Consider the following 27,792-nt stretch of genomic DNA (forward strand, 5'->3'; position numbering starts at 1 on the left):
AGCTGCTTTTCCATGTCAAGGTGGATGCTCATGTTTTCTGTTGTGCAGAACCCTCTGACTGGGATGGTTGTGACCCAGTTCAGGAAAGAACATAAAAAGGGATACTGCACAACTTTTTATGCAGAATCGACGAATACCAAAAGTAGTATAGAATGTTTTCAAAATCTGAATCTAACTGAATGAGAGGCTTCCGCTTAGATCATACAGCTTAGTTTAATCAGATCAGCACATCTTATGGTGACCCTGGTCATTAGTGATGACTTTTGTCTGCAACTTCCAGGCTCCAGCAGACAGACACTGTAGGCAGCAGAGATACTCTGTAAAGATGGGAAGTACATTCTTGTTTTGACATTCAAAACACCATAAACCCTGCATCTGCATCATACTTTAGCTCAGTGTATAAAAGTGTCACACACCTTGATTGCTGAGAAGCCCCAAAAACTGGAAGCGGGTTTGAGGGATAGGCAGGTATGTGGATAATAAAAAAGCACGGAGGTTAAAAATAAAAAATAAAAAAATAAGAGGTACACTGAAGCTAATAAGTGATTTGGTGAATCTGGAAGAGCCAATGGGAATAATCGGTGTCCCCCTCTTTTTGTAGAATTTGTGAAGCTGTTAGCTTCACAAAAGTCTCTAGGCAGAAGTAACCAGCACACACCCATTGGTCCCCTGCACTTCCCGTCTACTGCTCTTTGGTTTTCACACTCTGCAGAAACGTGAGCCTGAATAAATTGTCACACGCTTACAGATTATCTTCCCAGGATGTTATTTTGTGCAGGGAGGATGTTTGAAATGCCAGTCACAGACACACTGCGCCCTCCCCCATCTCTCTCTCACTCTCACACACAGTCTTTTATAATGTACTGTTGAACAGCAGTGGAAGAGTGCAGTGTAGTGTTGCAGATCTCGGCAGGGCTTATATTTTGTGACACTGTGGCATAACGAGGCAACACGTGAGCCCTTCATGCAGAGAGACTTTATGGAGAAGCTGATTTACAGCAAAGCTATTGACACCATCCTGCTTCTGCTTTCCCTCTGTCTTCCTCAATGGCTGCATTTACATGCACTTAAATAACCATGGTACTTAGAGAAATCATCTTTTTTGGCCAATCGTGGAACAGCGTTTACATGCACCTAAGAAACCTGGTTACTGTAAGTCCACGTGTGCAAGAGTAACCTGACTTTGGAAACCTGGCACACAGATCTTAGCTGTATAGTGACATAAAATGCTGCATTGGGACTTTACTTTTTGATGTTGTTTCTGACACAGCTAATTCACAACAGAAACTGTCTGAATTTAAAACAATCTGCATGTTAAAGTAATTTCAAGTGCATTCAGAAAGTTTTCAGACTACTCACTACAGACCCTTTTATTTTGTTGGAGCACCTTTTGGCAGCAATTATATAGGGAAGTCTATGGGCAATTTAATGGCATATACATGTACATTTACTACAGGCAGGACCCTGTAGCTGACAGCAGAGAGTCCCCATCAGCAGCAGACAGAGGATGACACGAATCAGTAATAGGGACTGATTTCGTGTTCATTCTTCCTAATCTTCAGCCAGTTTCCATTTGAATAAGGAAATCTCATTGAATGTATGTGTGACTTTGTTGTTGTAGATATGGATGAATAAATTCCCACTCGGTTGTAAGTTTATTGGACTCAAACAAGGTCAGTCTAAGCCAACAGTCCTGCAGTAAGTCCTCCTTCATCAAGGTGATATCGTTCAGTTTGTGTTCAAAGGAGTTGATTCAGTTTTGGGGGTTGACAAGATGACATGACTGGGCTTACATGCTTTGAAGTTGTTGTTTTAATAATCGTTGGTTCGAAAACTAAAAATATAAAGAATTGATAAAAAGAGGACTAAATTCCCGCATAGCCTTCTGCAGAAAAGTCCAACAGCTTTTCTCTATAGGAGAGTCTGTGCTGTTAGGTGACATGAAAAGTGTGTTGTGGTATAGAAATTTCCACTAATGTTAGACCAGTATTACACATAAATGTTAATGTGTTTATGCTGCTACCTGGTGAAATAGCAGGCTAAATGATTAAGAGGTACTGTTTGTGTGGCAGTGCTAGTATTTCATGTCAATTATGACACGCTCATTAATGAAATATGCTGTGAACGTACACATCGTTAACTGTTTACGCTAACGTTAGAAACTTTTTGCAACTGAAAAGTTCAAACATTATCCCGTTGCATAACCAGCCAACATATGGCTTACTGAGTAAGGCTATAGCAAAGTGGTTTAAAAGAACAAAAAAAAACAAGGTTTTCACATGTTTTACAATCAGCAGCCTTAATTTGTATACATTTTAAAACGAAGTCTGCGTAAAGCGTAGGGGAAAATTTAATTTACACAAAATGCCACGTAGAAGTCTGAATTACTCACTTTCCCCTGCTGAATTTTTTTTTTTTTAATTTTGATAGGTTCCATTGTTGATGGATAAGCTGTGTTTGTGTCACTCTGCTTTGATAAGAATATAATCACTCACTCTCTCTCACACACACACACATACATAATAAATCAGCTTAGTCTTCTGCTGCAGGTACATGTGGACTTCCAGTAACCAGGATTTTTAAGTGCATGTTAACTCCCCCGATTACCAAAGAAAGCTGGTTTCTGATTCCCAAGTACCCTGGTTTACCTAAAGTTTGACAGCCAGAGTGACCATCGAAATCTTGGTCACCTTTTCTGTTGTTTAGTCTGGCCAGGTGTCCTGGTTGTGCCAAACGTATACTGTTTGAGAATTATTTATGGTCACTATGCTCTGAAATGTTGAACCTGAAATGTTCTTGTTGCCTTTTCCAGATCTGTGCTTTTCAAATAATTCTTTCTCTGAGCTCTGCAGACTGTTCCTTTGACATCATGGCTATTGTTCTGATACCTTATGCGATGTCAGCTCTGAGAGCTTCTATAGAGAGGTGTGCCTTTCTAAATCATGCCCAATAATTTTAGTTTACCGCAGTTGGACTCCAGTCAAGGTGTAAAATCAGTTGAGAAATGGGAGGCTCCTGAGCTAAATTTCAAGTGTCGATGAAAAGAGTATGAATATGTTCTGAATGCACTGTATTTAGACTTTTATGAGGCGCTTTGTGTTAGTTAAATTTTAGTCAAACTTTAGACATACCTAGTTTTAAAAATGAGGCGGCATCGCCCTGTTTGTCCTTTTTATTTTATTTTATTTTATTTATTTATTTTTTTTCATTCAGGTGTTCACTTAGCTGTGTTATTCTGTCTGAAGAAAGCCAATTAGAAACCTGGTTATATGTAGACATGGGGGAAAAAATTGCGCTCTTCAACAGAAATCAAACTGGGAAAATCGGGTTTCCTTAATCCCCTTCCCCAATTTCAGAAACCAGCCTTCCTGTTTACATGACAGTAAAGAAATCAGCTTTCCCGAAGAAGCCAACTCTAACCTGATTACTTAAGTTCATGTAAATGCACTGAATGAGCATCTTCCTTTTTCTACTATTGTATGAGGCGATCCAGGTAAACTTGTATGTACAGTTAGTCCGTTATTGGCTAAGTTGAAAAACAAATTAGAAACCTGGTTATGTGTAGACATGCCAAAAAAAAAATTGCGCTCTCAGAAATCGACCTGGGGAAAATTGGGTTTCCTTAATCTCCTTCCCCAATTTCAGAAACCAGCCTTCCTGTTTACAGCCTTCCTGTCATACAGTGATCTCTTCAGTGAAGTGATTGTTGGACCATCAGATACTAGAAAAATTGCCTGTACAACTAATAATCCATTTCTAGTCCATTCTCTCCCTACCTCCTTTTTTCCAGCCAGGTTAAAAAAGGCATAAAAAGGCATCTAACCTCCCCATCTAACAGGGAGAGATGATCCATCTGAGGCAGGGATTGAGCTTAACTGAGGCATTGACAGAGTAGTGAGACTCAGCAGGGGTGTGAGCAGCTAAATATAGAGCACCTCTGTGGAGCGGTGATGTCACAGGCCAAGGAAGAGGAGAGTCAAAAAGGGGAAAAAGAATTGCTAAAATTGGAGGCAGCAGTCACTTCTACAGGTCGATAGTTAGTTATGGCCTGGCTCTCACTAATTCACTTTAAGCTGTACAAGAAGAGCTTAAATTTAAATATAACTGAAGCAACCGAAAATGTAGGAGTGTGCGATTTGAGGCTATTAATATCTGCAGTTGCAGCAATTGAGAATGTTTGTTTGTTTTGACATGCTTTTAGAAACTCCCATGTGGCATATAAATTTAAGTATTGCATGACCTATGATGTTGTAAACTGCAGTAGTTAGGACAGAACTGGTTAGATTAAGGCTTCTGGCAAAAAAATTTTAAGTTTAATGATAATGGTAAACTTTTATAATACTATTCACAATGTGGGAATTCCTTTAATGCATAATATAATAATTCTGGCTTCAATTACAGTATTAGTTCCAAATTTACGTTGTTTATTTACTTTTGTTATGACTATAACACAACACAGTACAGATGGTGGCTACTACAGTGAATTGTATAACAGTGGCTGTTATGTATGCAGTACAGGTGTGTGGTACAGTGAAAAAAGTTGAATCCATAATTTTGCTGGTAATCCAATACAACTATTATGAGGGTTAGTTTCTCCCAGCTCAGGTCCAGCAAGGCTTTTATTGCAATACAGCAGCTGCAGCACAAAGCCAGGGCCTATTTCATTGATTGCTAAGCCTGATGGATTCTTAAGTACAGGAGCTTTGGTAGTCTTGTTGTAGCTGTCTTACATCATCTGGGTTGACTCAGCCTGCTCCCGCTCATAAGCAGACTGCCTTTTTAGAGTCCGTATTGTAAGTCTACAATATAAGTGTGTGACAAAACTCCTGGCAACTGAGATGGTTAATTTTTAAATCAGCTGTGTGTTTGAGGGTAAAGGGTCTCAAAGTAAATGGCTTCTGTTTGAGCAAAGCTAAGCTGGACTATGCACTGATGGTAGTGGTAAACATGACGGCTGTAAAGGTTTAAAGCTGACCTTTATGACCCATTTATAAACTGAGGAGTGTCTGCCTCACAATGTCTGTCTTTATGTTGGTGATCCTGTTTTTCAGTACAGTACCACAGTTGTTTCAGCCAAATAACATCATGTTCTTTAAGGACATGTTTAGCCTTGAAGTGGTGGTTCATGCTCGTAAGGTATAAGAGGTTTCAGATTTTGCAGTGGAATGAAAAAAGAAGATATTTAACTATAGAAAATGTTTCTGTTTTTTAGCCATTCTGCATTTGGCATCAGAGATGCATAAGCCCCATATTATTGTGTGGGTGTTCATGGGCCTGCACATGTCGCTCATGTGATCTGATGTAGTGTGGCTTTCTTGTTTAAGTTGCTAGGCAACATGCTGTAGAATTCTCAGTCATAATCTTTGATTATAGCTCAGAGAGACGGAGAGAAGCAAGTGGAGGAGGATGCAAAAATGACTATTTCAGAGTGCACAGCTAAGCCTTCTAAAAAACACATTCTGTGCTTACCAGTCTGCTGTCCTCACACTGTGGTCACAATGAATTAATACTTGCTTTTAGAGTTTTCAAGATTATGTCTATTACTATGCTAAAAATAACTTTTCTGTCTTAACATTTCTTTTTTTTTCTTATTTGTTTTTCTTTGTTGATTGGATGTGGCATGTACAGGTCAGTCTAAATGTGCTGAATTTGGCTGCTATCTAGCAGTTGCTATCAAGAATGCTTGTATTAATGTCAAAACAGGGATCAAGAGAATGTGAAGTTATCTCCGAATGTGCTGGAAGTCTGAAATAATGGGGCAAAAGGAAGAATTAAACATTTTCACAGACCTTGCACTTTACTTGCACCTTGAATTGCATTTTTATGTGTTGAAATAGATACAAACTAAAGGTGATTATTCTTAAAGAAACAAGAATTTTAGTTCACTAGATTGCATAAAGGATGTAGTAATTTGACTTGACCTGTAGTAATCCCAAACAAAAATAAGAAAGAGGTATGTGGTGAGGTGTTTTGAAGCAGGCCAGATTTAAATATGAGAATAGATGAGGAGAAGACAGTGTTATAGTTGCAACTAATTTCTGGGAAAAGAGCAAGTTGGTGAGCAATAGAGGCAAGTCAGAGAGAATAAGAATAGAGGAAAGCAGCCGAGTGACAGCACAGAGGTAGTGTGTGTAGGCTGATGAGCTAGCTAGCACCCTAGCTGGAGTGAAAAGCCTTTGTGTGCTTAATAAGAGTGCTGGCAGCAGTCCATTAGCTCTGGCTAGTGTAGGATTAGGCTTGGACAATCAGGACTGCAGGATCAAAACAAGGGGCAGGAACACCAGGGTCATTCTGCTTGCTAGGATACCATCTGCCCTGCCTGCCTGCCTGCCGCAGTCAGGGGGAGGGGAAAGAGAAAGAAGAGTGGGGGAAGGGCACCAGAGCTCTAGAGGCAACAACAATGTTGAAGCAGAGCTCGGCAGCTCTGTATGCAGCTCAGCTTTGCTCTGCTCAGTTCAGCATGCAGTGCTCTGCTTGCATACACACATACGGAAACCCAAAGTATATGCCTGTGCACAGTATCATCTGCAAATGTGTACATATAGTAAGAGCATTAAGCCTTTACTGTATTCTCACAAAAACAGATATATATATATATATAATACACACACACAGATATATTTTTCACTGGCTTATCATCATTTAAAATACACAAACTTACAAAACAATGCAAATGTTTCTTTACGTGATGAATACTAACAAGTTTGGGTAAAGACTGTTTTGTTTTAAAAATGTTATGCTCTTTATCATTGCTTGTATTGTTTTGATCTCCAAAAATGCCTCTTCTCGTACGAGAAAATGGGTTTTGTTTCTTAGTATGGTAGTATAACAGGAAATTGCATACATAAGTATGAATAATCATGTTTGTCTTGTCACTGGCTGGGATAGAGGGGTCTTGTGGACTACTGAGCTGCTCGTTAAGGCTCTTATGGTGCTCTTAGCATTAGAGTAATCACATGGTATCAAAAAAGAAGCTGCTACCTTAACTTTATGAAAAATCACAGCAGCCTAAATGCTATCTCCAATTATCTTTCTTATCTTTTAATTCTTCCCAATTCTGTTTATTTTCCCTCACCTCTTTGTCTGGCTTTAACCTTATGCTTTCCTTTGCTCTTGAGACTCAGACACAACATTTCCTGCAGGCTGCATGAGACTTACTCCCTCCCCCCCCCTCTCTATTATCACGCACAGACAAATTTATACACAAAGGCACGCAGAGCTCAGCGTAGGGGTGGCTATCAGATTGGTTCAGTCCCCCTTTGATTTTGTACAAAATGGATTTGTCCACCAGCATTGTGCTGTGCTTGCCCTGCATACACCCTTATTGGGTAGTGGGGGGGTGGGGGGGGAATCTGCATGGCCTAGCCTCTACATGAACTTAGACTCTTGTAGCTAGCAAGTTCCAAGTAAGCACCTTATCTTTCAAGTCAAGCATAATGTTTATCAAATTATTAGGGGCTTTGTATGCGGTTTGGAGATTCCATGATAGGAGTAAGTCAGAGCTGCTAGGGAGATTTGAGAAGGACAGTGGAAGATGTAGCGAGATGGCGTGACAGGAAAAGACGGGATGAGGTAAAGTGGCTAAGAGGAAGACAGACGGGCTAAATTTGGGTTTGCGGGTGGTGGTAGAATGAAGATGAGGAGTGGAGCACAGCTGATGTAATGTGTAACAATATCCATGCTCCTGTAAATGCCTTTGTGCTGTGTGTGTGTGCGTGTGTGCACATGCATGTGTGTGCTAGTACTAAGGGCCAGCCTCCTGTCTCTCATCAATAATTCACCAATCCTTTAAGTGCCTCTCCCCTCCTCCTACATTCCCTCCTCCAGCTGCCGACTGTGTCCTCCCCTCTTTCTCTTAACCTTATCTCCACTTTGTTCCTCTTCTAAAAACCAGCCAAAAGCCCAAACATACATATACAAATGCCTTTTTCTTACTCTCCTAACTCTTGTTACCCCATTCTACTTTTCTACAGAGTCCCCAGCCGGTACAGACCATTGTCCATTTCTTTGCCCTTCACTTTCTATTTACAAACTTTTCTGTATTATCAAGTTTATGCTACAGAATTCCAAGGTGTGTGTGAGGCAAAAATGAATTCAGAGAGATTACGTAGTTGGTTGTTTTGGTTGCAGCCATCCTCTTGCGGATGGCAGTCTTACGGCTCTTTGGCAGAGCTCCCATGGCTGCATTTAATGGTGATGCAGCACAAAACAGAGACAGTGAGGGGGGAGACGAATGCCCTTCTGTTCATTATAGAATTTAGTTTTTTACTCCTTTTATTCTTGGAGTTTTATTTTTCCTATGAATTAAGTTATATGAATCAGTTGCAGTGTAATTTCAACTCGTTATTTTGTTCTCTCTCCAAGTATTTATTCCATTCAGTGTAAAGTAAGGGGCTCAACAATGACCACTGTTAAAACCTCACACTCTGATTTGTAATATATGTCAACTGGAAATAATGTAGTACAGAGTGAATGTTAGGCTTCAGTATTGTTCCATTTCCAAAATGATAGCTTTCCCCTCTGTTTTACCACTTCTCCCTGTTCTCCTTTTCTTTCTCTCAGTGCCTCTCACTGAACATGCTGTTCCCCCTTTCTTCTCCCAAAGAAGCTGACCCAGCTCAGACCCATATGTAGTGTGAAAACTGCTTTAATGTATTGTAAAATCAGTGGGACAGAAAGAAGCGGGGAAGGAAAAGGGTGCAGTGGTGGAGGTGATTAGTAAACCAGATCCATGACTCAGTTTCAGAAGCAACTGGACATCTCTGCAGTGTTTATTGATTATACCCAGGAATGTTGTAGATTCAAACAACTTTATTGATCCCATAGGGAAATTGTGTTGCCCAGTTAAAGCTGCTCTCCAAGGAAGAAATTTCACCTAACCCAGACAATATATATGTCCAAACTACTGATCAGTAAGTAAGGGGGAAAAAAACACTGGTTGTTGCTGATCTCCTTGGTATTGGAGTAAATTCTAGTTGAGAGTTTATGGCGACACTGCAGTGTCTCTACATTGATACAGATTTCAATGTTTAGTAAAACTGTCCATAGATGAACATGCAGTCTGTTGGTATTGGTGGTTTCTTTGGGCCAGTTTGACTTTCTCCCCAGCACCTACCTTGTCTTCCTTTGATAGTACAGGTTTCTGGGCAGTTTGCTTTGAGGGAAGATTTATACCAGTTTGAAGGCCTGGATTCTCTTAAGTCATGAACTACAAAGATCAAGGGAGGCAACATCTGTGACAGACATTGTATTATTTAACTCCCTCTTCCCTGTCCTCATTTTCTTTTCCATCCTAACATTGTCTACCCCCTTTTTGCTTTTCTTTTTTTCCTGCCCTCCCTCCTGGAGAGAAGGCACATGCAGAGCCAAGTAAACACTTTGATATGCGGAAGGAATCTCTCCCACCCCCTTCTTTCTTTCTCACTCTCTCCTCACAGCCTATGTAGGTCATCATGACTCACTCTTTTATGCTTCAAAAGCCCGATCCCTGTTCAGTTGCTCTATCTTGAGCCCGCTCACGTTTATCATTGTGTAAGAGAAAGTGTTTTTGGCAGAGTGTGCAGGCAAAGGATATACAGACGACCATTTTGTGCTTGAAAATTATTTTCTGCTTAATCTTTAACCCAGAATATTAAGAGTGGTAATTTTTCTGATGATGTTTTTATTCTTTACATTTCTCATAGTGGACAGTGTTCTCATTTTCAGTATACAATCTTTTAGAGGTAAAACATACAAATGTGTATTGTAACAACCTTTCCATTTCCTTCTCTTCGTATGTGAAACACTGCATTCATTCTGACCTAGATGCTGAATCCATCAGCTGCGGCAAGCAGATTTCGTATTGCGTCAGAAATAAAATGCTTAGGCCTATTTCCAGAATTGTGGCCAAGATTTAAGTTTGCTATCAGAGCAACAGTTGAACATTTTTATTTCTTGACTTTCCTGTTAATGTTGTAGACAGATTTACACCTTTTTATTTTGTAGAATTAAATTTTACATTTAAAACATTACCCTTTTTAAATTACCTTTGCTCATGCTTTCTATTTTTAAGCTCTGACCATTGCGTGACCATATTAACAATCCGAGAGGGTCAAATCCCGGCCAGTGCAAACTGCACATCTGTTGCTGGCGCCTGCTTTTAAAAGTCCTCCAGCCTGCTACCTGTTGACTGGTTACTTTACGGTGTGTGTTCTCTTGTGTTCTTATCTTTTTGAGGGGTTGTTTAGCCATGTTATGGTTTGGAAGTACAGTAAGTCCAGATATTGTTCACAAACAACATATACAAACAATTCCCTATAATGACAATGTGAAAGAAGTTTGTTTGAAATATTTGCAAATTAATTAAAAATTTAAAAATAACATGTACATAACTATAAGCTCAAAGTTGTGCTCTGGTGCTTCTTGTTTCCAGTAATCATCCTTGAGATGGTTCTATGATTTGAAGTCCACCTGTGGGAAATTTAGGTGATTGGACATGATTTGGAAAGGCATACACTTGTTTATATAAGGTCCCACAGTTAACAGTGCATGTCAGAGCACAAACCAAGCTATGAAGTCCAAGGAATTGTCTGTAGACCTCAGAGACACAATTGTATGTAGGCACAGATATGGGGAAGGGTACAGAAAACTTTCTGCAGCATTGAAGGTTCCAGTGATGGCCTCCGTCATACATAAATGGAAGAAGTTTAAACCCACCAGGATTCTTTTGTAGAGTGAGTCGCCATGCCAGAAGGAGAACCTTCCAGAAGAACAACCATCTCTGCAGCACTCCACTAATCAGGCCTGTATGGTAGAGTGGGCAGGAGGACGAAACCAGGCATCGCTCACCACCTGGCCAATGCCATCCCTACAGTAAAGCATGGGGGTGGCAGTATAATGCTGTGGGGATGTTTTTCAGCAGCAGGAACTGGGAGACTAGTCAGGATAGAGGGGAAAATGAATGCAGCAATGTACAGAGACATCCTTGATGAAAACGCTCTGGACCTCAGACTAGGGCGACAGTTCATTTTTCCACAGGACACCGACCCTAAGCACACAGCCAAGGTAACACAGGAGTGGCTATGGGACAACTCTGTGAATGTCCTCGAGTGGACAGGCCAGAACCCAGACTTGAACCTGATTGAACATCTCTGGAGAGATCTGAAAAGCTTGTAGCATCATACTCAAAGACTTGAGGCTGTAATTGGTGGTAAAGGTGCTTCAACAAAGTATTAAGCTTATGTGTAGGTGTTTATTTTGAATTTTTGATAAATTTGCAAAGATTTGAAACAAACTTCTTTCATGTTGCCTGTATGGGATACTGTTTGTAGAATTCTGAGAAAAATAATGAATTTAAACCATTTTGCAATAAGGCTGTAACATTGGAATACTTTCTGGATGCACTGTAAATCCTTTCTTCTGTGCTCTTTCCACACATGACATGGTATCTGCATATGAATACAGCCTTCTGCTTCTCAGCTCTGATACTGAAGAACCCTTCCACCCATTTAAATACCAGGTCCTCTTAACATGCATGTGTCTATAATGTCAAAAAGGCTAAAATTTGATGTGAATTCAAAATATTTCTTTTGACTTCTGCATTTAAAAATTGACCAGCAAAGATGAAACTAGTATATTGACCTATAAACTCTGTGTGTGTGTGTGTGTGTGTTTGAGAGAGAGAGACACACATTTTAATGGTTATGATGAAACTGCCATTGGCTGTTATGTTTCAGGCGTTAACTACTAAAAGCCAAGCTTTGAGGACCAGCTTACTATCCTGACCCAGATCCCAAAAGGCCTTAGAGTGTCACATGTGTCCTTTTGTCCTATTCTCTCCAGGGCTGCTTTCATATTGGCCAGACCTTGGATGGGTACAAAAGAGAGCGCACAGGCTTTTTTGATGAGTCACTCAACCGAACAAAAACAGAAGGAGTGAAGGAAAAATACAATAACTTGCAAAGCAGTGCTCCTGAAAATACTTAGATATTACATCACTTACGAAAAGTGATGGTAACTATCATCACTTTTCATGTGTCTGGTAGTACTAATAGTGGCCAACTGTTGGATGCTACATTATATCGTAACATAAAATAGAAAATTGTAAAGCACGCACAACAGGACAAAAACTTAAAGGGGGGCTGTGCATCTCTGTGCAAGTTGAGGGGGGGGTTGGGTATGCCATGGTAAAATGGAAGCTTTGTAAAGGAAACCTGAGTAAGCTGGGTTTTTAGGCTGTACATTCACACGCCTATATCATCTATCAATTTTCTCTAGCCTCAATGCACCCCTTGTCCTCTGAACTGCCCCACCACATTGGACCCACTTACAGTCACTCTACTACTACTAATGCTAGGAACTAGGCCTTTATATGTTGCTCTTCTCTAAAAACCTCCAGTGTATCAGTCTATGGAAGGGCTGGGTCTGCTTCTTGTTCTTAGTAAAATATTGTCTGGTGGAACAAGCAGCTCAACTTTCCTTCCTGTTTAATTTTCTTTTCTAACCATGAACCTGTCTTTATTGCCTAGTTAACAACGGTCTCATTTCATACAGTTAGTTTTGTGGGATGGCAGTGGCTCAAGATTTGTATTTTCCACTAGTGTTATTTTAGTAGTAGTCTGTGTCTCTGGCATGTGTAAATAGCAAAACTGTGCCAACAGTTTAAGGTTCATACATTTTGCCAGGAGGCACAATCATGACATATTTCTATTCTATAGTTCTCTCTTTCTGTCTCTTGTGCACATCTTCAAAGTTTTCCATAAGAGAGTGGGCGTTTGCACTGGGCCATCAACAGGAAATTCCAGCATTGGAGTGTGGGGGCAGGGGATGGCTGAGAGAGAAGTGAGGAAGATCGGGAGACTGTTTGGCAGCTTTATGAGAGCACCCAAAGGTCTTTCACTGGTTTGGTCTGCATGAGAGCTCCCTCTCCGCGTTTGAATGGGAAGCAAAACATTATCTGCAAGACTATTTTTCCGTCCACTCTTTCCATAACCTTTTTTTTTTGTGTGAAGTTGTTTATACTGTTTAACCTCAGCTGTCTTCTTATGTCCGGTTTGCACGTTGTTGTTTTTTGTTCTTTTTTTGTTTTTACTGATGACTTTAAAGATGACTAAGCTGCTCTACCCAGCCCTAGAATCTTTGGATGTTATGTTGGAAGACATCCTTATTAAACAGAGATTTTATCCCTATTTGGAATACAAATGTTAATCACTAATCTTTATACACAATAGTAACTCAATAATTTACTTAAAAGTAAATTTTCTATTAGGGAAACGTGGATTTTTTGGGTTTGTTTGTTTTGTTTTTTTCTAATTGTGAGAAATTGTAAACATTCAATAGCCACATTCAAGTTCAAACACAGTCAGACTTTATTGGTGGACATAAAGTTGAGAAGGTTAACCACCTGGGGCAGAAAAAGCTCTTAACATTCTTATTGTATAAGTAAAAAAGGCTATATCCCAGATCACATGCCTTTTATCAAGAGGGAACATGAAACAGGTTAAACTTAACAACACCAGTCCATGGGCTCCAGTCCACCAGACCAGTCTTGCGCAATATAGTTTTAAAAATGAATATACTGTATTTACTCAATTGGGGGTGAACAATGTGAACAAGCTTCTCAGGAGGAACTAATCTCCCTGCAAGGCACAAATAATGTGTAAAAGGAAATCTAAGGCTTTTGCATTCCACCAGTAGATTCATTGTCACTTTGTAGGACTTTTACTTGTTTCAACATTGTCTAAAGATTTTGTCAAGCTTTTCTTTGGTGTTGTTGTTGCAGCAGTACAGTAAAATACCTGACAACACTTGCACTGCTTCATGCTGGGTGTACTTTGTGCTGCTGTGAGACATTGAAGCTGGCAGTATGGTATTAGCATGAACATTAGTACTGCTAACTTGGAGGGCTGACAGAGGTCTGTTAGGATTTCCATGGTATTACATTCTTGCGCAGTAGCCATCAGCTATACAGTGTCAGGTCTCAAGTGTACTAAATCTATTTACACACAAGTGGTAAAATAAAATGATTCTACTGAGCAGGGCAGCACCAACCTGTAAGTCCTATCTTAACATCCTACCTGCATTTTCTAGTACTACAACACCACAACATTTTGATTGCTAGTCTGCACCTATAGCTCCTACAATACTGGTTAATATATTTTAACATTAAAATATATTTTGCTTAGTTACTAATGTCCTTAATCTGCATTAAGTATAATGGTTTCATCATTCTTCAGGGAAGTATGGCTATTATCATAATACATGTCAAAATAAATTCAGAAAATCCATGCAATAATTTTATGGCTAAAATATCATAATGACTCACGAAAGAAAGCTGCTATTTGCTTGGTGGGTGAGTCTTCATTGTTGCATAAATTCATATCAGATTTTTATATTTGTATTTGCCTTGTGAAATGGGGAATTGAAAAGGGAAATGGCCTAAGCAGTGAAAACCACTGTTATTTTCTGATAATATATGAAACCCCCCCTTTTTTATACTTTCTTATTGCAGTATCCTTAATGTCTTGTCTTTTCTCCTCTCACGTGAACACTGTTTTACCTCTGTGGTAGGGCTCCACTGGGCTTTGGGTTAAAGCTCTAATTAACTAAATTGCACACATATGGTGTGTGTGCATGTGTGGTAGTTCACATCTGTGCAGGCTTAGATGCTAAGAAGTGATATCTTGTGAATACCGGAAGAACAATCACCTGAGGGTACTGCCTCTTTTACTTATTGCATTTTCCATTCTAGATGAAAATAGTCAATACACATACACACATGAACTTAGACATGCTCATTTAGACACACCGTTTTACTGTAGGAAATGAAAAGAAGCTTAGCAGAGTGACATTTTTACCTAGTAATAGATCAAGTTGCTGTTTTGGGTCCAGAGAAATTTTTCTTTTATAGACCATGTCAAGATAGATTATACCTTTTTGTCCACTTGCACTACTTTCTTGATGGTTATTGGACGGCTTTTATATGACGACATCTACAAGGATGAAGATTTTGTTTGCATTTGATCAGCAAACACTGTAATGCATGGTCAAAACAAATGTGTCTCCTCCAGACTTTGTTGCTGTTTTACTAGACAGAATGTATTTTGGGATTATGCACTAGGTAGTCCAAAGGAAGACTGTCATAACTTCAGTTATGCGACACACAAGTTTGAGTTAAATCAAGTGAACTCTTTCCCAGTCTGGACTTGCAGTTATAGTTGCACTTGCGTGTTCAGTTGTTTGCCTGCCTCGATGTTCTGCATCAGTATTCATTCTGCTGTGGTTATGGTTTTCATTTGTTTGGCTTAAGTTAGCTAAAACACAACAGTTTCATAGCATGTGCGTGTGTGTGTGGATGTGGATGTGGATTCATAACCTGACCAGAGAAGTACACTAACATTTCCTGTACCTGTGAAACAGACAACTCCTTATGTGGATTTAGATTGTTTAACAATTAGTGATTGACAGAAATTATTTAATTAATTTGTTTATTTATTGCCAATGCCAAATTTGGGAGACGGGCAAGGCTGATGACCGCTTTATAATGACAAGGTTTTTTTATTTCCGCTTTCATATTAAATACAATTTAATATTAGCAAATGAGACAAATATGCAAATAATTTCAAATAACATTTGAAAAAAAAAATGTGCAATTAGCAAACTAAATTACTTCAGAATCAGATAAGTACGAATTGTAATCATAAAAAAATATTTGTAGAGCAGGAAGAACAATCTCTAATTAAAAACTATTTCTGCATACTATTACCTCTGAATCTTATATTATTGATTTATTTAATTTAAAAGTATTTAAGAAAAGAATCACCTGTACAACAGCCACATCCTCCACAAGGATCATACAGCTCTTCTAAAATGGTTTTCTTTCACTTTAATTAAACATGTATTTAAACAAAATTTACATCACAATATGTAGATAACTCTGTTATTAAGTACTTTTTAAGTATGTTTGGAAAAAATGCACAATATAGAATTGTTGATCCTCTGCCCAACTTTGTCTCTGTCATGTGACTCTGCTAAGCAGGTAGTGTACTCCTGGTAGAGCGAGAAGAGAGATTTGTAAACTGGGCTAAATAGTTATTGTACAGTAGCCCATAGAAAGTCAGCTTTCCCTACAACATGTGTGTCCATAAACTGTTTACTCGCTTCTAATTTGCTTACAGTGATGTAGAGTTGTAAACTAAAGTTAGTAAAGTCTGACTTGACCTGGGATACTCCTGCCCTTCCTCCTCTTTGTGCATGAGCCGCACCTCCCATCTGCCCACAGTCACAGTGGACAGAGAGGAAAGACTGCAGCACAATATATATTATCAGGTTTACTAATCCCGCTCACTGTTCTCCTCAAGTGCTAATTTGATTGAAATACTGACACGGATGTGTCCAAATAGTTTTCTATATTGTTTTCGATAAATATTTAGACTAAATCCATTCAAGTAGTTCTTGATCTCACGTATTTACATAGGCTGTTCAGGCTTTTAACACTCCACCACCACCCATACCTTTGAAAAATGCAATGAAAGAAAATTTAACTGGGATATTGTGTAAAAGTGCTCTTTTCTTGCAGTATATTCATGAATGCCTGTATTTTAGTCTAACTAGATCACAATTACATTAAGTGTTTTAAGTCTGTGGGGAACATTTTACCTTAGAATCACTGCCCCACCTAGTTAAAACTGTCACACATGCAATGGAAACCTGAATATCTCTGGACTTATTCGGAGGACGTGTAAGTGAAAAAGCAAATGTCTGAGATGCTTCTGAGACTGATCAGACTTTATCCTGCGAGCACCCTTAGTACAAAGTCCACCTTATGTGTGTGAGCCCACACCTTTCAGTTGCTGACATCCAAGTGCACCAAATCTGCATATTTGTGACTATCTGCATGTGGCTCCATGACTGCCCCAGACTGGCATTGGTCCCCTAACTCCCTCTTTAAACAGGCACCGCCCCAGTCCTCATCTGGCTGTGCACTGCAGTGGCAGGTCTTTCATCCCTCCACTCCTTCCATCCCTCCATCCGGCCCTGCCCAGTGATTTATAATTCATCTGGGATTCTGCATCCCTCCACCCCTCTGCACCAGGACAGCATTAATATTCTGTTTAGTCCCCAGCTATTCTCTACCTGTGTGTGTGTGTGTGTGTGTGTGTCTGAACAGTGATTCGTAGGCCTCACCATCAAGGCTCCTTTTTCAAATGTTTGTTTGATTTATTTATTTATTTTTGTATTGGAGCTGTGTGTTCAATCTGTTGTGCCTTTGTCTGCGTTCCTCTGTCATTGTACGGTTCAGGTTGCTTGTCTAGCTGTCTCTTTGCCATTGGTCTTTGCTGTTGGTTTGCCTTATCATCTGTCTTCATATATGCCAAGTCAGCTGCCTGTCCCACTTTCTAGTTCCTGTGTAATAACTAAAAGCAGTGTGCCATCTTTAAGGGAGAATGTTCTTTCTCAGAAGAGTCTTCAGTAGTACTTTGAGTTTCTTCATGGCATGTGACACCATCTTTGACCAGGTAGCCTTAAGTACAAACACCTGAGTGCAATATATACCTTTAGTGTGCATGTGTCCAATGCGCATTGCAGTAGATCTCTTATGTTTACTAAAAAGGTTTTGGTGCTTTAGTTTAAATGTATGCCTTTCCCTTGAAAAGCCAACCAATCATTACAATTCTTTACAAAGTTTAACTTATTCAGTATTGAAATGTTAAACGATGTGTGTGCTGGGTTCTACTTGCTTTTATGTTGTTTTTTTAGTCCTTAGAACAGGTTAATTAACTTACTATCTGTAATAGGCTACCTAAAATGGGCTACCTAAAATGACTCAAGTGCATTTCCCATGAAATGAGAGATTGTGGACAATGAAAGGTTAATGATGATGATGAAATAAGATAATCACATCTCCCACCCTTACATAGTAGCATTACACAGCTCTCTGTTTAAATCACTCATGAATTTTGGAATAACTGGGAGTTTTCATCTTGTGTCTGATTGTGGGACTTTGCTTTTGTTTACATTTGGATCAAGGGTTGTGCATTAGCTTAAATGAAATGCACAGTTCCAATTCTGATGGATTAACATTGACATGTGCCCTAAAACATTTGAAACAAACACATTTGTCAAATTATTGTGCTGTGATAAGACATTGTTATGTTGCCATTATCCCGTACATTGTGGCAAGACCGTTAACTAGTCAAATGCTGATTTTAATAGAAAGCAGAAAAAAGTCATGTAAAAGGATGGGCAGTAGATACATGTTGTAATAAAGCTGACTCTAGTAGGTTTGTCCAAGAGAGTCAGTGACAATTGCCTCATTAAATAACATAAATAGTAGCCAGAAACATTTATATAAAAATATATTCTCACTTGCTGTGAGCGTGATCATTATGCTTTTCTCGAACAGTAAAAAATAAAAACAACAAAATCTCTGGTTCAAGATAGAAAGAATGGCATGTGTTCTTTTGTATGAAACTGGTGGGTTTTTATGCAAAACCTTTATTATAATCTGCTTTCAAAGTGTGATGCTTTTTAGAGGGTGGACATTTTTACATTTGTGTGTGTGTGTGTGTGTGTGTGTGAGACACATTATGATGCTCATCTGTGAAAAGGTCATATCAACCCTCTGTGCCTCTCCTCCCTTGTCTCTCACTCTGTTCATTATCCATCTAGGCTTTCTCCCTCTGCTCTGCATTTATTTTTACTTCCTCACATAATCCTTAATTAATGTAGCTCCAGTCACCGTGCCTCAAATTGTACTATCATGCACACTTGAACACATACTTGCTCATTCATGTTCTCTCAATCAGGCACACACATTCAGTCTTTTATCCTGTCTGTCAATCTCTTACAGGGGCACAATGATCACACAAATCTTAACACATTGCACATTTTGTAATGATAGACAGATGATAGAGTGGCCTCTTTGCTCAGTTAGTTTTTAGTTTTATGTATTAAAGTTTTAGTTGTAGAAGAAGCTTATTTCTCAAAATGGATACTGTTTCCATTTTTTGTCACTGCTACTTGTAGATACCCTATCATATAATGTGTATCACAGCTTATTCTTTGTGGGATGTAGTAAATTACTTTATTGTGAACATCAAGTACAAATTATCACTTTAAAAAAAAAAAAAAACAGCTGGTATGAGACATGCTTTGGTCTTTGACTCCTCTGCCTCTCGCAGACCCTTGCTCTCAGTCTGCTCTACAAATTTAGGAACACTACTTCTTTACTTCAGGACCAGTCTTGTTAACATGATGCCACAATCAGTTGGCCTCCCATTTGTGTAATGCAAGCTTTAAAACAAACGCACCTTTCATGCTACTCTAACAACTTGTAAACACTAAAGGGACAGCTGTCTTAGAGGAGAAAGTTCAGAGGAACGAAACAACATCCTCGTTAAAAACGGCGTGTAAATAAACCATCATAATGTCAGTAGTTAGTTATGAGCCCTTAAGTGAGTCTAAAATTATTTTAAATAGCTTTAGTGTAAGTGTTCACTGTGTCACACTGTTGTTGTTTTATACTTAAGTCAGTAACTCCACAGCTCCTGTATCCACACTTTGAAGTAAACTAGTTGAATTAACATAACCTAACATTACTGCTTGATGCACCTATGTTTTCTCTGCATTTGCAGAAGTAACGTCTGTAGACTCAACTGTCAGATTATTATTTTTTGTTTGTTTTGATCAACTAGGCACCCGGCTACTGTGTGGTAGGTCTAAGCAATTATTTATTTTCATTCAAAACCTGTTAATAATTTCCTGTTTTGATTAAATACACTTTTGTTAAATTGTTGGTTGAAAGTCCACCAATGAATATCATTTGTTATAACAGACATATGTCCTACAGACCATTAGAATAATAATACTGGTGTGATTTTTTTTTTTATGCATCAATGCATAAGTTTAACCATTTATAACCAGCTTTAAAGAGTTCTTAAAATATCAAGATGTGTATTGTATTGCCTAAAGTATTGTGATATTATTCATATGCCTTATTGCCCAGCGTAACTCCAACAATGAGAGTTGAAAAACATTTGAATGATTGGTTTTTAAAGGATGATTATTACTGTGATCAAACAGCTGATTGGGTAATTACTGTACTGTCTGCTTCGAACAGTAGTTGGGATGGATCCTTTTTCCTCTGCTCACGTCATAAGTTGACCTATCATTTGCGTTTATTCACCGATTACACTTTGCATAGTGTCTGCTTCTATCTGTCAAAAGAGCCTGCTCTCTTTCGCGTGAGCTGTTGGAAGACACTGCGAAGTGTAGGTCATTCTCATTTTGAAAATGGTAAGAGCCCAGTAGCCCTATATAATGAATTAAAGTCATGAGACTGGGGACTAGGGTGAACCAGATGCAAAGCCTGCCAAAATGCAAGACACTTCACTATGACATATTGTATTAGTTTAACAGATTTTTCAAATCATGCTACATGCATCTGCATAATTGGCTGTGTGAGGGTTTCTTTTAGAGTTCTTACAGCAAGCATACCATATGCTGCATAGTTGGCTAATTACTGCACGTCCCATGTCCATCATTTAGCATTGTGTGACTTTCATTTTGATATCACTACGATACACATAATGGTGCAACAGCCTGATTATAAGACCCTGCTGTATTTTTAGCCTCCAACTGGTGATTTATTCTTCAAAGAGTATAATTTGTTTTTGACGTGGGAAAGATCAACACCTATTACAGTTTGATGTAATCCAGATGTAATCTTTTCTTTTTTAGATATTTGTCTACTATCACATTCTGTAATTGCCACATCCATATTTGATGTTCTAGCTACCATATAAACCTCGCACAGATCTTCTGCTGAATTAAATTGTATGTCATTAACCTGTTATCGAAAACATGTCTGCTTTTTTGCATTGTAAATAAATGTGAAGTACTACAACCAGAGATATCCATAACGCATTATATTTAACTTTACATTGCTTCAAAGTTGGAGCAAAATATATAATTGTGAGGTAGTTTTACCTTTGCAGTAGGTTTTCTTACCTCTGGTGTTAGATTTGACTTATGCTTACTAAACTTTGCCAAACTTGAAACTGATATTGATATTGTGCAAATGCAAAGGTCTGCACTAATTATAAAGGTTCTTGCCTGTCAGCTTGACACATGTACGCATTTCATGGTAAAAATTAAGTCATGCTTAGGGTTAGGTGCATTTATAACCAATAATCGTATCAGACAAACTTGATTTTATACCTATTTGAAAGGCAAAGACTAGTTGGTTTGAATTTGTGTGACTAGTAATGTCTGCATGGTAGAATATTTAATGATCATGCTGGCTTTTTAAAACATGTATTTATGTATAACAGTAAATGTCTTGGGATATAAATTCAGTGAGTTGCTTAGTGTGGGTGTAGCTTAAGGCTGGAAGTGGCCAGCCATAATCTAGCTGCTTCATATTTGCTGCCACTCACAGACAGATAACAGACTTTAACGTTGCCAAACTCTTTTTTTTTTACTGGAATCTTTTAAATCAGCCCTGAAAGAATATATTTTAGTGACTAGTACACCTTTAAGAAATAATTAACTGTATTGGTATAATTTGTGATTGGTTCTGTGTGATCACAATTTTTCCATCAGCATTGCTTGACAACCACTAATGGTGTAAGATTAACAAAAATATCTGAAAACCTATACAGGATTCAGAAGAAACCTCAGCATTGGTTAAAAATACATAATCCTATAACTAGCCAAACACATACCAACTTTGAACAACTCAACTCATGGAAATCAAAAGTTATTTTAACAAGACTGCCAGAGGCCACTTTAAGGTCTCTAGCTAATTCCAAAATCTGAAAATATTTTTGAGTTTGCAAAAACAATAAAGGGATTCCTGATAAAATAGCAGTGAGTAGGTAAGTGTATCTTTTAAGTGAATGTGTTAATTTCCACCAATGGAAAACACAACCACTTTAAAGAGGAAAGATGACACGTGGAATGTGAAATGTTTAAAACTAATTACAAAACATTCATGCTGCCATGACTCCACTTCCAGATGATCTGACAAATTGTGGACCATGTGTCTAGATTTGAATTGACTCGATAGAGGGAGAGATGCACACCTAGATAAACCTAACACAAACTCATTCAGAGGGTTTTGCATGTACAATTAAAGCTAAGCTTTCCAGAGAATTTGAGCAGATAATGTGTCATTTCTGTTGTTGTTGTTGTTGTGTATGTTATAGTGCTGGTAGATCTGCAGTCTTGCTATGTATTGTTGTATTGTGTTCGCTACAGTGTTACTGTACGGCCTCTTACATCACTGTAATGATAACTTTATGGTATACAAACATTAATGCAGATAAGTTATATACAAAATGCTGTTCTCTAGAATGTGGTAGTCTGGAAGAAATGACAATGGTCAGCATAGAGGAGTTTGTGAATGAGTTTTGAGTGTTAAGGCAGAGGTCCAAAGGTCAGAGTGTGAATGAATCTGACTGCTTGAAGTTGATTTGCTAAGGCATTATTCCATCAATAGGTTTCCTCTCTCAGTTCACGGCTCTTTCGCTAGTTTCTTTGATAGGCCTGCATCTGTCTCATCCTTGGGTTGCTAGGCAACAAGGTTTGTGCGCGCATGTGTGTGCATGTGTATGCTCACGCGTTGCTGTGGCAATGTCAGGCTTTTGCCTGAGAGAGAGAGATATTGAGAAAGGCAGATGAGAGAGAAGTACTCAGAGAGGAGGGAGAAGAAATGAGAATGAGTCAAAGCAATGAAGCAGAGGGGTTGGAGAGGAGAGAGACAAAATGTACTAGATTATCCCTGGCCTTTCCTGCAGCCTAGCTGCATATATATGTAAAATAAATACACACACACACACACACACACACACACACACACACACACACACACACACACACACACACACACACACACACACACACACAGAGGCCTTCCACTATCTTAGTGAGGTCACTGGCAAAGACAGCATGTTTTACCAGAATGGCAGCCAGTAAGCACTGAGCTGTTATTGGATGGAACAGAGAGGTGTAAGGGAGAGTGAACGTGCTCAGAATAGAAAATCAGTCCAAGTGATTGAATTCCTCCCTACACCTCGCTCCTCTTTTGCTCTTAGACTCTGTCTACTCCTAGAGCCGTATAGCTAATAGGACCACTCCCACCCATACTCACATATTTTGTCATTTTCAAATGCCCTTGTGTATCACCTACTGTTTATATTGACATTTAAGTTGGAAGCCCTATATTAAGTGGGGAAAAAACAAAACATTGAGATTTAATACTGTTTTATTTAACCCCAAAACTTTTTTGCTCAGAATACAAGCTAGTTGCAGAGATGTAGTATAGTGAGTATGTGGGCTGGCATGCCCACATTAATCTGTCTGAACAAACTCATGTAAAAGTTCAATCCCTACCCTCAAGAAATACAATCATTGTTCTTTGACATAATCGCATGCACACTATAATCCTGCTCCTTTCCTAGCTCTTTTTGTAAAGACACAGTGCTTGTGTGTGTGTTAAAATGTTTATGTGTGTGTCTGTATCCTTTTTCTCTACTCAGGTTTATAATGAAGTGAATAGGCCCAGGTCAGGGACTGAGCATCCAAGTTGGGCTGTGGTTGCCAGGATACAGCAGCTGAGCCCGGCTGGCATTATTTGCACACTAAACAGGCGTGCTAGCTTTTGCTGCTGTCGTTCTGTAGACCCTTTTTCTGCATGGCATGTAAATAGACTCACAATAGACTGTGCTACTATATACACACACAAAATATTCATTAAAAAATGTAATGTTAAAAATGCTAGATATATTTTACCTAGCCTTACCACACGCAAACAGAGGTTTTGTCCAAGTGCTTATAATAAGGCAATAGGTGTGGATAGCAGATGAGATGAGATTAAAGGGCAACTTTACCAATTTTCAACTTGCTCTCTATGGCTTTAGTTTAGGGTGTAAATGTACATTAATGCTTGTAAACCTCCCTCTGATTTCCCTATATTAATTTTTTTCTAGCATTTCTTTTTTTAGCATTTCTAGCTAAAAGACTCCTCCAGATTACATCACCTGGAGGAGTTTTTTACCATTAGCAGTTCAGGTTATATCATCTGGGGGAGCTCTGGAAAAGCAGGTTGACTGTTGTACTGCAACAAGGTTCCTCCAAGTGATGTCATCTGGAGACACTTTTCAGGTTAAAGTAGAGAGATATTTTAATGTAGGGAAGTCAGAGGGAATTTTAATGGCACTCATTTATATGTACTACTCAAACTACAACCAAAACAAGCAGGTTCAATATCAGTGGATGTGTCCTTTAAGGTTGGTCTAAAAAGATTGTTTTACACATCAGAATTTTATGTGAATCTTTAATCAAAATGAGCATAACAAAGGGAGGAAAGGGGGGGACAGCAGTGAGTGTCACTTGATAATAAAAAACTTTCTCTAGTCATAATAATTAATGAGAGAACCCAGGTTTAAAATCTAAAATAAATTAACTTTTGAATTGAATTGTGACTCAATTTCCTAACTTTCAAACTTGATATATATATCATATATCAATTACATATTGTATGTTATATAGCAGATAAAAAAAATAACTGACTCATAAACATCTTTGGTGTTGGACACTTTGACCCATATAACTTTTGCCTCTAAATATGTTACAGTTTTCAGACCATAGCATATCTTTGAAACAACACCACAATATAATTTGACACGCTACCAGGCAGTGTGCTGCTCATTTATGTGATTGTGCAATAGACGGTGGGGTTTGTGCACACGTCACACAAAAACATGAGCATGGACAGTGAACAGCGTGCCTATCCCTCTACTCAGCTGTTCTGTTGTTCAGCTGTTACTGTGGAAAACTTGAGGTGCGTTTTACTGTATACAGTGAGAGTCTTGAGTTAGGAGTGACATGGGGTTGAAGCAGCAACTGTTTTTCATCTCCTCACCTGCACCTTCACTATGAGCAGAGCACAATATTTTTCTTTACATGCTTTTTAACAGTTCCTCAGTCAAATGTAGATTGTCAAATGTGGATATGCCTGCATTTACACATGTTCGCAAAATTTATCTTCATTAGATGAACTCTGGAGGACGCCTTGTTAGCATAGCTACTACATCCGCAATTAGCTAGATGCATGCGATTTTTGACAAAGCTATATTAATGAGAAATTATATTAACATTGTCCATCAAAATGGCAATGTTTTTAGTGTTCACTTTTGTTAAAGGTGTGATTTAGATTCAAAGCTTTCTAATCACTACACTTTGTCAGTTTTTAAGTAAGCCTGTGTCAGGTGTAAGCCAAATCAAGAAAGCTGGTACAACAACATCCCAACAAATGTGTTCGAGGTGTGTGTCAGTGCATCTGTGAGTGTGCATGGTGTGCTGCAATATGCTGAGGTGTTGGCCTCTATCTGACCGCAGAGGGAGTGGCTAAGAGGATGGAGGGGATGCTACAGAAGGATGAAGACAGAAAGGATCAGGCAACACAGAAAGGTGTGTGTGTGTGTGTGTGTGTGTGTGTGTGTGTGCGCGTGTGTGCGCGTGTGTGCGCACGCGTACCCACGTGAGGAAGAGAAAAGGGATGGAGACTAGTACTGGCAGATCCTGTCCTTCATTTGGAAGATATTGCTTCTCTGGCTCAGACTACCACTTCTTTCTGCAGTCATCTAAATCTTAGAGACTCACTTGGCTGACAATATGCATAAACATTAAAACTCAAATGTGCTCCTCCTGTTTTTTCGAAATTCAGGGCATGAGTATTGTTGTGAGGTGCAATGTTCAACAGATGGTATCATATCTTAAACCTGAATAAATGAGCTATTTAACTAAAAAGTAGATTTAATGTGTCTCTGAAATTAAGGTTTTTGATATTTTGTATAAAAATTGAAATGTTTATGTATTTGTTCATTTCAATCCTTAAAAGTTCCTTTCTGGCACTAGAAGCTCAAAGCCCAGTCTAAACATTTTTTAATATGCTGCCTATTAAGAAACAGGATGTTGGCCTGGAACATTTGAATAGACCAACTTTGTATATCTTTTATTACATTTTAGTGTATGAGGCAAGTACACGCCTGGCAGTAGCATTAATAGTGGTTGTCAAGCTAGCAGCATTTGATTTTCATTAAATGCCACAGTTTAAAAGCACAAATGAATCATACTAGACTAAGGTTCTTGGTCATATCTATATGAGACTCTAAGGTTGATAAAAATATCATATATCAAATATTATATGTTTTCAGATTACTAGCAAAAGCAGAATATAACATTGTAGGCAAATTTGTCGCTTGTTTGTTTTGTTTTTGCTGTTAAATAAAAGTTAATAAATGTGACAGATTGTATTAAATTGCTAACTTTTATTTTTTACATTCATAATCCAAAGCACAGTGTTCACTCTGTTCTTGCTTTAGTGTTTTCAGTCCAAGGTTTTGCTGCTTTTTATTTAGCCACTTAGTGCTGTTTTTTTCCCATATTTACTGTGGTTGAAATTTAGATGCCGAGGGCAACTAAACAACCTCTACTGTCAAGCTTTGAAGAACTCATGATCAGTGGCAGTGTTGTTTGACCTTATGACAAAATGTGTGATAAATGTGTTAGTTTTTCATTCAAATTGGCTAAAACGCTCACGCAGTCATGCACATTCAAATCCACATATGGAACTAATCAACTAATTGGTGGCCAAAAACACTTGACTGAGTGAAACACTCAGTCACACACTGTTAGCAGATGTTATGTATCTTTTGATTGGGATGGAATTACAAAGGAAATGAATCCGGTAGTTTTGAATAGGGTTCCCTCTCCATGTGTGAGCATCTATGTGCCTCTTAGCTCGTAAACATAATCTTTAGTAATGATATCCTAATCTTTATAATAATAATAAATAATAAAAATAATGACTTCCGTCTTCCGTTCATTTTGGCACCTAGGTACAAACACTGTTCGAACTTCAACACGTTTACCTTACAAAGGTCTTTTACTTTTTAAGATTTTTATACTTTTAAAAATTGTTTTGACGTAGTCTTCAATTACATCACCTAATTTCCTTTGAAGGTATTGCCTTTGATGGTTTTAAGGTTAACTGGCTTTGAAGTTTGCCTAACCAGGATATAACAAAGTAACATTGATTTCAGTTATTTCAGCAAAAGCAAAACTTTCAGCTATTTCAGCAAAAACATTTTGGCTTTTTTCAGCTTTGCCTGGAAAATCCTTTCAGCGCTGAAGCATTCACAGTGCATTTTCTTTTTGGAAATACTTTTTCTAGTTTTCCTATATATCTCATGTCAGCGGATTGCTCTGTTTTTATAACTGCCCATCATAGTAGCTCCAAAATAGTGTTCAAGAAATCCAGCTGACCCAGTTTGAGGTAGGGTGTGTGTGTGTGTGTCTGTGTGTGTCTGTGTGTCTGTGTCTGTGTCTGTGTCTGTGTGTCTGTCTGTCTGTCTGTCTGTGTTTGGCTAGAAGGTTTGTTTATTTCTGAGAGTAGTCGACCTTCCTGCTACTTTGTTTGGTGTGGGGAGAGGTGGGAGTTTAGGGGAAGCTTGAAGTAAGTGCCTAGCAGTAGCAAAGAGGGAGCAACAATGAGCCCTAGGAGAGACGAAAGGGGGCTGTGGTTAGCTGTGTCTCATGTTTCTCTCCACACACCAGTAAAACAGTAGCAGTACATGCTCTGTAGTTGTGTGCCTCTCTGGTTGGTTGGCTGACTGTCTTGACTTGACTGACTTGATTGGAGGGATATAAATAGCAGTCTTTGAATAGGATAACTGCAGAGGGAAGGGAGGAGGAGTGGGGGAGGGGGAGGGAGATGGAAGTGGCGCCAGCAAAGATAGGAGTGCCAGT

The 27,792-nt window shown here is 38.7% G+C and overlaps 1 protein-coding gene across 2 annotated transcripts in view; it reads left to right on the forward strand.

Annotated features, from left to right (window-relative positions):
* Positions 1-27,792, forward strand: part of ankrd11 (ankyrin repeat domain 11) — a 97,515-nt gene that overhangs the window by 40,446 nt on the left and 29,277 nt on the right. The window lies entirely within an intron of this gene.

The sequence above is a fragment of the Channa argus genome, chromosome 2 (assembly GCF_033026475.1).
Source record: "Channa argus isolate prfri chromosome 2, Channa argus male v1.0, whole genome shotgun sequence".
Taxonomy (NCBI): domain Eukaryota; kingdom Metazoa; phylum Chordata; class Actinopteri; order Anabantiformes; family Channidae; genus Channa; species Channa argus.